Raw genomic sequence first — 13362 nt, forward strand, 5'->3', positions numbered from 1 at the left:
TCAATGCACCCAATGTTTTAACAGGTGACTGTCACAAGAGCTGTGGGAATTATGAGTCAGGAACCATGAATGAATATATCTATATACGTATAATATATATATGTGTATATAAAATATTACAACCAGAAAGTAAATAACCCCCAAAGAGGGGGTGGTAGGAACCCCAACTTGAAGCCAGTCAGGAGTTCTGCAGGCCAGACTTGGGACTGGTGTCTGAAGGACAGGGAGCAGTCTCAGGGACTGAGCCCTCGTCCTGGGGGATCTAAGGCCATCTCCGGTGCTGGAATTAAGTTAGAGGACATCCAGCTGGTGTCCCCTGTTTGGTGTGTTGGGAAAAATCCCCACATTTGGTCACAGACATCTCCTTCTGTGTTGGTGATTGCTGTTGTGGTGCGAGAGCAGAGAAAAAGCAGGCTTTGAGAGTTTTTCTCAAAACGCTGGCAAACCAGATGTCTAGACTTATAACACCTATCCCAGGCCTTGAAATGGCCTTTTCTCCCGTGGGGCCCCTGGTTCATTTCGGTGGAGAAACCAAGGTCTGAGCATTAGCAGTGTTCATTGCCGATGGTCTGGCATACTTTCTAGGCCTTCCCAAGAAAACAGAATTAGGAGATTTGTGTGTATAGCTGTATACACACATTTATTTTTATTTCTCTTCATATTTACACCTATTTATGTATCGATGCATTTGTGTGTCTGTCTACCTACCTATCATTACCTATGTAAACGACCATAGTCAGATTGATAATTTAGACTTTCTCCTTTTTATATTTGTAGCTTCCTTCTCCAACCGTGAGAAACCTGGGGTGCCTTATCTTCGATATATTTATTTACTCATTACAGAACTTTACAATACGCAGGAAGTAACTTGAGAGTTTCTTTCTGTACCACTGTGAAAAGCAAAACCACTGTTGTTTATTATTTTTATTATTATTATATTTATTACAGCTATTTTTAAGGTAAAATTTACATACAATGCAATGCAAAAACTGAAATGCTTGGTTGGTTGCGTGCTCGCGCGCGGAGGTGCTGCCGGCGGAGCGTTAGCTGAGCGAGCTCCGGTCCTGGGTAGGCCCTTCGCTTCAGAGGGCTGATCCTCTGCGACCTCCTGCGTGCCGGAGGCCCCTCCGAGGGCGAGTCCTGGGGAGCCGCGGGGGCCTGCCGGGAGGAGGCGGCATCGTGACCGAAGGCGCCTGCTTGCGGAGGAGCGCGGACACGGCCCTGGCCTCGGTTCTCCTACTCGCTAGCGACCCCCGGCCCGCAGGGGTCTCAGCCTCCTGAAATTCCTCCATGCCCCTCTTCCGCCTCCACCCACGCTGCTCCTACCCCTCCCCGTTCATTCAGAGGACTTGGGGAGTGCCCGCACTGAGCTGAGAAGATCCACCCTTGTCCCTGGCCTCGAACTGTGGTGAGTGCCCCAGGCCGGTTTGCTACAGGTTTCCAAGGGTTTTAGCTGCTTGAAAAGGCGTTTGTGGAAAAAAGAAAATGACTTTGGTATTAAGGATTAATGGTTTCGCCGAGTCCTTTAGCGTGTCAAGTGATCCATCAGAGATGTAAGTGAAGACAGGGCAGTAACACAGGGGCTGTCATAAGGCAACCGTCCAGACGCAGGTGTTGGTCCTCCGGGTAACAGGGCTACTTTGGAGACAGGCAAACACAGACTGGCAGAAGCGTACTATTGCTCAGGACTTTGGTGACGAGGAAAGAGCAAAAATCACTGTTTGAAATGGCATATCCAAGTACAGTATTCTCTTGGTTTAGGATGGAGAAGGAAATAACTGTTGTACCCGAATGAAGATTCTTACTGCGTTGCCCTTATATTTGTTGGTGGCTGTAAATGTTCTTAAACGGCCATAAGGAAAAAAATGGTGCGATGTGTGTTTATTCTGAGCGGGTTCGAAAATTCAGCAAACTATTGGTTTCCCACTTTTCCCCCCATTTATTGTATATGTATGATTTGGAGTGACCACATGATCTTTGAGTTAATGAATACTTAAAGAATTTAAAGCAGTAAAAAATTTGCTTTTGCAGTAAATAGCAATGTTTTAACCTTAACATAAACATAATGATTAAGTTACTAGGCTTTGGACCTGGACGTACCTGGAGACATGTCCACTTACAACTTTGCCTTTGGACAAGTTATTTAATCTCTCTGTCTCAATTCCCATGTCTCTAAATTGGGGATAAAAATGCTTTCCTGGCCGGGTGAGGTGGCTCACGCCTGTAATCCTAGTACTCTGGGGGGCTGGGGCAGGTGGATCGTTTGAGCTCAGGAGTTGGAGACCAGCCTGAGCAACAGAACAAGACTCCATCTCTACAAAAAATAAACCAGGCATGGTGGTGCGCACCTGCAGTCCCAGCTACTTGGCAGGCTGAGGCATGAGGATCCTTGAGGCCAGGAGATGGAGGTTGCTGTGAGCTAGGCTGACACCACGGCACTCTAGCCCAGGCAACAGAGTGAAACTCTGTCTCAAAAAAAAAAAAAATGCTTTCCTGATAATATTACCTTTACATATAATGGTTCATGTATCATATTTATTACAGTGCCTGGCCCATGGTAAATATTCAATACATATTAGCTTTTTTTAGAGTTATAATTTCTTCCACTCCATCATGACCCAAATAGGACTCTTTTTTTTCTAAGTGGTGGGGAAGAGAACTGAACATTTTATGAAAACAGCTATAAAGTATGATTTCAAGTTGGTCTGTAGTAACTTTAGTATTTAATATGGGCATTTTGATATGGAAAAGATGCTGATAGAATCCATACCTAGTTTGAATTTATTATTTCCTAAACTCTGATTGTATTGGCAGATTTAAGGTTCATAGTTGTAACAAGGAAAGTTCAAAGCTGTTTCACAGTATCAAAATTTGAAAAGATAATGATCCAGAAAATAAAGTACTAAACAAAGAATTTTGGGGGAAAAAACTTGCATGGCATATGCAGGCCACTGATTTTTTAAATTTATTTACACAACGTAAACTAGAATTCCTTCTCTCCAAATTTCAGTTTTTCAGAATTTAGTTTGTCTTTTTTTTTTTTAACTCCTTTTACTATCATTCCCAACAGGTTGTCATTTGGAACAATTACTTTGGGCATTTTGACTGCTAAAAAAGCAAAGTGTGTGCTAGGAACTTCATTGAGACCTGATTTCAGTTTTTGTGTGGTTAAGTGGAAAAGTACTATTAATCTACCTTTTCATGGAAAACATGGGTTTAAAGCAGTAATCACTAGGTCCATTTTAATGGTATTTCCAAGGAATGTGACTGATTTGTAAAAACATTCTATAATTCTGTATTAATGTGAGACTAGGTAAGGTATGAGTTTTAAAAACTAGAAAGGAAGGCGGAGTAGTGGTTTTTGAGATTGTGTAAAAAAGGCCTGCTTTGATATAGTATGGCTGGCTTGAACCCCTTTCTCAGTCACTCAGAGGACTACTTTGAGGATTTTAGTGACTTCTAAATCATTTAGGTCTTTTTATAACTTTGTGGAATTAAATCTACCATGTATTCAAACTGTATTAGGGATATAGATTTTCCTGGTTGAGATTTTTTTCTTTTTAACAATTTTTTTTTCTTTTAACCCTCCTTCATTGATGACCAAATAATTCTGTTATCAGTAACAAGAAAGTAGTAGGTTTCGTAGGGTATCAGTCCTTAAGAAAATGCTTGGTAACCACAAATAAAATACCAGTAAACTATGAAAAAAAAACTGAAGTGCTTAATTCTATGAGTTTTGACAAATGCATGTGTTCATGTCATGACATCCCCATCAAGATGTATTAATAGAATATTTTCATCACCCCAGAAAGTTTTCTTGTGCCCCTCCCAATCTCCCTTTCCTCCATCGATTACTTTTACCTGCTGTAGTACTTCATGTAAATTCGATCGTTCAGTATGTTCTCTTTTGTGTCTGGCTTTTTTCACTAAAAATAAAGTCTATGAGATTCAGTTCTGTTGGTGGATATCAGTAATTCATTCCTTTTTTATTGCTAAGTAGTATACTACCATACCACAGTTTCTCTCCTGTTAAACAAATAAGTTGTTTGCAGTTTTTGGTTATTATGACTAAAGCTGCCACAACATTTTTGTACAAGTCTTTTCGTAAAACATTTATTTTAATTCTTCTTGAGTAAATACATAAGAGTGAAATTACTGGGTTACAGCAGAGTTTTATAAGAAACTGCTAGAATTTTTCCTGTGGTGATAGCACTATTTCACACTCTTAACAATAAAATCTGAGGGTTCCAGTTTCTCCAGTCCTTGCCAACATTTGTTGTTGTCAGGCATTTAAATTTTAGTCATTCTAATAAACGTGTAATGGCATCTTATTGTGATTTTAGTTTATACTTCTTTAATGGTTAATGATGTTGAACACTTTTTCATGAGCTGTGGGCCACTTGTATATCTTCTTTTGTGAAATGTCTCCTTAAACCATTTTCTATTGAATTGTTAGTCTTTTTGTTATTGATTTGTAGGAATATTTTATATATTTTGGAAATAATCCTTTGTCAGAAATATGTTTTTAAAATATTGTCTCCTTGTCTGTAGCTTTAAAATTACCAAGAGCTCATGCCAATTAAATTACTTTAAAATTAGTTAAAATCCAAAAACAAAAAGGGAAGGAAATTAGACTTCAGTAAAAAACAAAAAACAAACAAAAAACCAGGTCAGATTTGGTGGCTCACACTGTAATCCTTGCACTTTGGGAGGCTGACCTGGGAGAACCACTTCAGCTTAGGAGTTTGAGACCAGTCTGAACAAGAGCAAGACCCCATCTCTACTAAAAACAGAACAAATTAGCTGGACATTGTGGCACACACCTGTAGTCCCAGCTACTTGGGAGGCTGAGGCAAGAGGATTGCTTGAGCCCAGGAGCTGAGGTTGCTGAAAGCAATGATGACACCACTGCACTCTAGCCAGGGTGACAGAGTGAGACTTGGTCCCCCCCCAAAAAAATATATATATATGACTTTTAAATGAATGCACACCATATTCTCTGTTACAAGAAAAGAGATCTTAGTTTTCTGGAGAACATAGTTTTTTGAAAGCAAAAGAAAAATCACTTGGAACGCAACTGTTTTCAAGATGCATCATTATATTTAGGCCTCATCTTTGTGGAAATATATTTTTAAGTAAGTTATAAATATTTTATTTCTATTTTACTTAATCAAACATATATTTTGAATGGACATTTAAAATGTTTGATTTGGGGGTATTTAATGTTATAAATAATTTCCTGGTTTTTCCAACTTCTGGATCTGTGATACCTTTAAACTTGTCAGAGGTATAAGGAGCATTTTAAAATTTGGCTCCTAATATTGGGCTTTCCACAAACATGGGAAGGAAAGCGCTAATGTGTTTCAGAGACGGCAGCTGTGACATTACTGCAATTCTTTTACGCCATGTGTTAAAGCAAAAGTTTGGATTTTGCTTTACATGGGTTTCTAATCTCTCAAGAACAACTGAGCTTGTGCGTGCTGCTTAGTGCTTGAGCATAGATGCCATTGAATGACAAAACAACAACAGCAAAAACATAGAATATACGGCCGGGCACGGTGGCTCATGCCTGTAATCCTAGCTCTCTGGGAGGCCGAGGTGGGCGGATTGTTTGAGCTCAGGAGTTCGAGACCAGCCTGAGCAAGAGCGAGACCCCGTCTCTACTAAAATTAGAAAGAAATTGATTGGACAACTAAAAATATATAGAAAAAATTAGCCGGGCACAGTGGCGCATGCCTGTAGTCCCAGCTACTCGGGAGGCTGAGGCAGGAGGATCGCTTGAGCCCAGGAGTTTGAGGTTGCTGTGAGCTAGGCTGATGCCACAGCACTCTAGCCCGGGCAACACAGTGAGACTCTGTCTCAAAAAAAAAAAAAAAAAGAAAACATAGAATATTATTTCCTAATGACACCGATCTCTAAAACTCAGAAGTTCACTTTCAAAATTGAGGGGACTCTGGAAGAGCATCTCTTCATCTCTCTCTACAGCCCACAGCTCTCCATAACTTAGTGGGAAAAACCTCATTAGAATTAATTTATGTGAATTGGACATTGCCATTAAAAACCAAAGGAGAAAATAGGTTGCAGTGTATGAAAGAGAAATAAAAACATAATACAAAACATACTATATTACACATTTTCTTTTTCCAGGCAATTCCACAGGAGACGGAAGGCAGGGATTCCAGCCCGGCACTCAGACGGCTGGGACTGTAGTTGAGCTGCTCTGTTCCTACTCAGGTGTGTGACCTGTATCAAGTTGCTGCGGTGTTTGCGGATTCCAGTTGCTCCGATCTAACACCAGAGGCTTGGAGAGGAAGGAATGCAAGGCGCACAGCCTGTCGGAGCTCCATGGTCCCATGGGACAGAGGAAGGAAGCTCACAGTTTGGAAATTCTAGACCAAATCTCTTAGTCAGACTGTACAGGAGCTGAACTACATTGGGAGATAATGAAAAGGGCTTAGTCCTCGTTTCGATGCCTGAAAAAACCTGTAACACTCTGCCTGAGCAGCCAAAGCCTCTTCTTAGCATTAATTGTCAAAAGATTGGAATTTTTAAAGCCTGTAAAAATACTCTTGCTATCAAATTTGTGAATCAAGATCAGAAGAGAGGTACAAAGTAGGTTCTTTGTCTGGAATACTTACATACTATATGAAGATTTTAATGCATTTTTCATTTTATTGTCAGATTTTTTTCTTAAAATATTTCTTTCATGTTATTTTTAAGAAAGGGCTGTGGAACACCAGTACTGGGCTCTGGGGATATCGTGGGAGCTAAAAGGTGGGGTTTTCCCCTCATGGAGTTTATAGGTCAGTAAGAGAGACAGACAGACGCACACACACACACATCGAGGTAAAATCCAGGGTGCTAAGTGCCATGACGAGGTCCTCTCGCAGTAGCGAACCTGGTGCGTGTGTGTTGGGGATTCAGGCATGGGGGGCCTCCTGGAGGAGCTGGAGTCGGAGCGAAGGCAGGAAGGTAAAGGCCATGGGCAGGGAGCAGGGCCCTGCCTGGCAGCCGTTGCTCTCCAGGGGGAGATGAGACTGTGCAGCCCTTGAAGCTCTGAGGGACCGCGGGGGCGGTGAACACCTCCAGCTGAGTCCTGTGGGGAAGCTGTCAGGGGCCGGGCCCTCCGTGCAGGGCCTTGCCGGTCAGGTTAGAGCGGTGGATCTTGAACCTGAGGGGCTGGAAGGAGTCACTGCCAGGTTGTCAGGCAGCTGGGGGGCATCTCCTGGAAGGGGCAGTTGACGCTGTATTTGCCACGGGTCTGTGGTTACAAAGAGTAGATTCATACTCTCACGAATCTGCAACGGAAAAGGGAGGCTGTGCACAGACAGGGAATTCCAGGGCCTGGTCAGAAACACAAAGGCATTGTGGATTGTGAAAGAGGCAGATAAGGCTTGTGCTTACAGGAGTGTGCACACGAGCCGGGGCCAGGGTGCCCAAGTCTCCCCTCTTCATCTGCTCTGTCAGCGATGACAGTGATGGTGGTGGTGACGGCAGTCACGATGATGAAGAGTATGATGGTGCAGAGGAGGAAGAGCAGGTGAGGGAGGAAGAAACCTTTTTGAGCCCATTCTGGGGCAGTAATACCCAGTAGAAATTTCTCTTAGTTCCTCGCAAAGTGTGCTCCCTGGGCCAGCAGAAGCCGCACTCCCTGGGCACTTGCTGAACATGCAGATTCGTGGTCCCATCCCAGACACACTTACTGAGAAATGTGGGGGATGGGCCCAGCGATCCGTGTTTTAACAAGCCCTCTAGGTGATTTCCATGAATGCCGTGTTTGAGAGATGCTGCTGTCGTTGATATTTCTGTGTCCCCTCCTAAGTCTCCGTTCTTCTAGATGACTGCACGATATTCCATTTAATAGACACACCGTTTTACCAGTTCCATGTTAACCAGCACCTGGGCTGTTTGCACTTTTTGGCTATTACAAATAATGTGTCTGCCAAGTACATTTAGCTTGGTGAACGTATTTATTTATGATTTATTTACTTTTTATTATTGAAGTATACTTTATAAACAATTAGATACACAAATCTTATGTGTACAGTTCGATGAGTTTGAAACACGCATATACCCGTGTAACCCACACTTTTGTCAGTCCACTACCCCAGAAAAGGTCACAAATGCCAGAAACATAAAACTACCACATGATTCTTGAAAACGGTGTGCTCAATGTGAGCCCTGACTGCCAATGTACGAGGGGGTTCCTTTCTCACATACACACAAGCTCTGGCTTTCATTAAAGAGCTTCATTTTTTGTTAATCTCGTATCTGAAAGAAATAATGTCTCATTGAGACTTTGGTTTGCATTTGTCAGTGTAATTGGCCATTTTTCCCCTGTGCTTATTAGCATTTTGTACTTCCCCTTCCATGACGTGGCAGGAGATTTGCTAAACTTGAACACAGAGTTAACTTTCACTCTGCCCAGTGTCCTTTGGGGACTCCCCTCCTGACACTTCCTTCTCTCTCCTCTCTCCCACTGGGCGACAGGTCTCTCCTGCACTCCCTTTTGCCCCCTTTTAGTGGACTTTCCAGACAGATTATAAAGCATTTCCTCATGTTCCCCTCTGCCCTCCTCTGTCCCCTTGAACGCTCCGGAGATTGGCCTTCCAGCTCTTTCCCCAGGGCTCGGCGTAGTTTCTGGCACTTGTTGGTTTCCCTTTGCCTAAGTCTAGATTCACCTGTAGTGTTTGAGAGAAACTGAAAGAAAACAAAAAAGAAAATCACACATCATGATTTAGATTTGCTTTCTTTTTTTCCTTTCTGTTTTAGAAATGGGATCTCACTCGGTAGCCCAGGTGGAGAGCAGTGGCTCAATCATAGCTCACTGCAGCCTGGAACTGCTGGGCTCAAGCCAACCCCCTGCCTCAGCCTCCCGAGTAGCTGGGACTACAGGCATGCGCCACCCCACCTGGCAGTTTAGCTTTGCTTTCTAAACTGCATAGTCATTGAGATTGTTGAATCTAAAAAAGAAAAACACCAAAAATCCCAACAACCCCTTCTCCCTTCCTCCCCCTGAAGCCCAAAACAATCAGAGGAAAGAAAGGCAAAGTCCCACCAAAATATTCAAAGTCACTGTTGATATTTTGGATGTGGATTGATTTTTCTTTTAAAGTATCCATCGTATTCACACAATGTGCATGGACATTACCGTCTGCTGCTGACCCTACTCGCTGGCTGGCCCTTTGATCTGTCTGAAGAAGGAGAGCCCCTGGCAGAGTGGAGAAAGCCTGATTTTTGCCTTTTAGGCAAGGTTACTGTTTAGAACTCTTTCTCCTCTAGATGCATTCTTTTGTTTTAAATTCAACAAACATTTCCTGATCAATTACTAGATGCTAAGCACAGAGGGGCCTGTGAAGATCTCTAACGCCTGTCATGAGTGGTAGGTCAAAATCGCAATAGCTCATGATAAAGAGAGAAGAACCCACCACAGTTGATGAAATGCTGGAGGGAGGGGTCACTTCCAGCAGCCAGCACCCCCTAGTCAGGGCTGAGGAATCTGGAGGGCAACACACAGACACCAGCCCTGAAGGAGTCCCCTTGGGAAGAGGGGGCTGGATTTCTTGACAATGGGGGAGCCCCATTATAATCCACTTTTCTGTGCAGTTTGTACTTGGTGATATTTGGACCCCTTTCTCAGCTCTCAGTAGCCTGAAATTGATAAAATGCAAAGTGAAGGAGGGAGGCAGGGGTACAAAGCCTCAGCTGCACTCAGAAATGACGTGGTCTCTAGCGAGAACATATCTTGCATTCATGGTGTGAAAAGCATCCTGCCCTGGGCTGGAACTGCTTTACAAATACTTGTCTTTCTCATATTTTCTTATGGGTTCCTTGACCCACTGGGCCAATTTATAGGTTCTAATAGAAATGTGTCATAATCATTTCAGAGGTTTTACAACAATGAGAAGAAAATTCCTATTTATTGAATGGTTTGTATTCTTATCTTGTGTTTTGGCTGCTTTAGTTATTTTCAAACATTGATCAGTGAACAATACATAGCTCATGCAACTCTCATTACAGGCTACATTTAGCATTCTTCAGGCTTCCCGACAGGACAGCCTTTCACGGACAGAATTGTGTCCTATGCCTGCTGGATTTGGGTCCACAAATATTTGGCAAGCCACCGTGTAAGGCTGAGGCACTGCTCCAGATGCCTGGCAAGCAAAGAGGCAAAGAGGCAAAGAGAAATAAGATGCATTTGGACCCCAGAGGGCTCACATGTAACGACTGTGACTGTCCCAAGTGCCTCTGCGACAGGTGCTGTCACAGGTCTCTGCACGGTGCCATGGGGGACGGCGGAGAGAGTGGCTCCGGTGAGGTGGAATGCTATGCGTTTCACGTGCAGGGCGTGTGAGTTGGGTCTGGCAAGAGGAATGAGATTTTGACGAAAGGAGGAGAGGGGGTAGGGAGGAGCATTCCAGGATGGCAGTGAGTGGGCATTTGGGTTGGAGCAGACTCTGCACTGGGGGCAGATGAAGGGACAATAGTGGGGAACTGGTGGACAGGAGGCACCCCAAATGGTGGCTCAGCCACATCAGGGGCCTTGGGTGTCAAGCTGTGGGATCACGGGTGCTCCACAGCCATGGGAACCCGCTGCAGGTCCGTACAAGAGGGGCGGCACCATCCGCCCTGGGAGGAGGGAGGACGGGTTTGAGGAACCAGCTGGGAGGCTTTTCAACAAGCCCAGTGGGTCAGTGGGCAGACCAGGGTTGTGAAGCCCTCAGGATATCTGGAAGATTCCTACACTCTGCCTGCTGCAAATACTATACAAGGAAAGAAGCTGATTCACTTTCCACTTCAGCCGTATGATTTCTGCACTTAGCAAACTGCAGTAGGTGAGGGCCCTCATTTGCTGGGGCTGCCATACCAAAATACTGCAGACTGGGTGTCTTAAACAGCGGGGATTTGTTTCCCACAGTCTGGAGGCTGGAAGTCCAAGGTCAGGTTGTCAGCAGGTTTATTTTCTTCTGAGGCCCCTGTCCTTGGCTTTGCCGATGGCCGCCTGCTCACTGTGTCCTCACACGGCCTCTCTCCTGTGCGGCGTCCCTGGTGTCTCTTTCCCTGTCCAAATATCCTCTTCTTATAAGAACACCAGACCTATTGGATCAGCAGCACCCCCAGGACCTCATTTTAGCTTAATTTGCTCTGTAAGTGGCCCATCTCCAAATACAGTCACATTTTGGGGTACTGGGGGTTAGGGCTTCAACATTTGAACTTTGGGGGACACAGTTCAGCCCATCTCAGGACCCACGTTACATTCTGAGTGGGGAGGCAGTGAGCTTCATGGTTAAACATGTGGGCCAATGGCACTGTTACTTGCGTTTGAATCTGGAATCCTGTCCTTAGGTAAAATAATTGATCTCTCCATGCCTCAGTTTCCTCATCTGTGAAATGGGGATGGTAACAATAGCGTAAATAGAATAATATATAGGAAGTGTTCAGAATAGTGCCCAACACAGCAATTATACGTGAGAGTTTTCTTTAGTTATCATGACTTTGGTGAGAGGGGTAGCAGCTCCAAAGTTGAGTCTACCCTGGTCTCAGGTGGACACTGGCCAGTGAGTTATGTGGCCTGAATTTCTGTCCTCGCATTCCTGCCACAAGCACAAGGAAAATCACTTTAAGCAGTGGTCCTCAGCTGCAGATTAGATTCATCTGAGAGTTTTAAAAAATCCCAACGCCCACACTGCTTCCCAGGCCAGCTAAATTGGAATCTGAGGAGGTGGAACTCAGATATCAGCGGTTCTCTAAGTTTCCGTGTAATTCCAACATGCAGCCAAGGTTGACAATAATTGCCTTAATTCCTATTTTCTAGGAAAACTCGGAGGTTGTGCTTAATGAATTGCCTGTATATAACTTCACTCTTATTGATGGTGTTGGCATCAATTGTGAACGTGTAGCATCTTGGGCCCTGTCCCAGACCAACTAAATCAGACTCTGCAGGTTAACAAATGCCTAGGTGATTCGTATGCACATTAGGGTTTGAGAATTACGGGAAGTTCTTTGGTATTCAGGGTTCTTTGTGGTTAAGTAGAAAAAATTCAGGTCCCTGCCTTCTAATGTGGAAGATCAGATGATGATTATTAACATCGAGTACAGTGGGGATGTTCAGGGGTGTGTTCTGTTTCTGGCAGTATTAAGATATGTAAGTGGGCGGGTGGTGAAAAGACCATTGACCTTATAATCGAGATACTCAGACAGAGGTCTCAAAACTGTCGAAGTAGCTCAGTGGTTTTGGGTGAGCCACGTAACCTCTCTGAGCCTCTGCTTCTTCAAACATCTTGTAATGCCTGTTAGACACTAGAACCTGCGCCAGGTGCTGTGTACAATACCAAAACAAAACAAACAAAAACCACACACACTCTCCCCCACGAACACACACACACAGCCAACAGCAAACAAGACTCTTAGGGAGTTACAGTAATTACAAATAATTATTATACACAGTAGAGAAACAAGGTCAAAAGACCTCGGAAACCAAAAGGAGGGAGGGGAAACTTCTGCCTGGGCTTCGTGAAGGACGTGACCTTTGTGTTGTCCCTTAACGAGCAGGTGGTTTGATTGCAGCGAGGGTGAAAACCACACGAGCAAAGGCAAGAGTGTGAGGAGGTTGAGGGCATGTTTGAGGCAGAGTAATATATTTTAGCTGGATATTAGAATTCTTGGGAATAAAGAAGACATTCATTCATACCATATGCTTATTATTGAGAATCAGTTCAATATCAGGCCCTCTTCCAGATGCTCTCCTGTGTCTGTGAAAGCACAACTCAACATTCTAGTCAGGAGAGACAGATTGCAACAGCATAAATAAGCAAATGCTAAACTATAATAAAAGCGGAATGCCACAGAAGAGCACTGTAGGCAGGGAGAATAGCGGATGCAGACCCGCGAGGCAGGAGCAGGCTGTCGTGTTCGCAGGAGAGTGGCCGATGTCTCCAGAAAAGCTGGAGGTCGGATCAGAGCGGCCGTGTCAGGCCCAGTCGTGTTGAGCCTTGAAGACCATGACAGCATTTTGGCTTCTATTCTGCGTGAGAAGCGGGGCTGTTGGAGGGTTTTGAGTGAACGAATGACATGATCTGACTTAGGTGTAAGTGGATCATTCTGGCTGCTGTGCTGAGGAGACAGCAGGGAGGCCAGGGTGGAGGTGGAGAGACCACTTAGGAGGCAGGTGTCATAATCTAGGCGATCAGCAGTGGTGGGCCGGAAGGGGTTACATTTCGTACACCTTCTGAATGACCGATTAGGATTTGTTGCATGTAGGAAAAGGAGTCATCCAAGGCTGAAGCCAAGGGTTTTGGTGCAGGCAATTGGAAGAGGTGAGCTGTCACTAACTGAGAAGGGAAAGATGCCAGGTGGGCCAGA

This window comes from Propithecus coquereli, unplaced genomic scaffold (genome assembly GCF_000956105.1).
Source record: "Propithecus coquereli isolate 6110/MARCELLA unplaced genomic scaffold, Pcoq_1.0 Scaffold370, whole genome shotgun sequence".
NCBI lineage: Eukaryota > Metazoa > Chordata > Mammalia > Primates > Indriidae > Propithecus > Propithecus coquereli.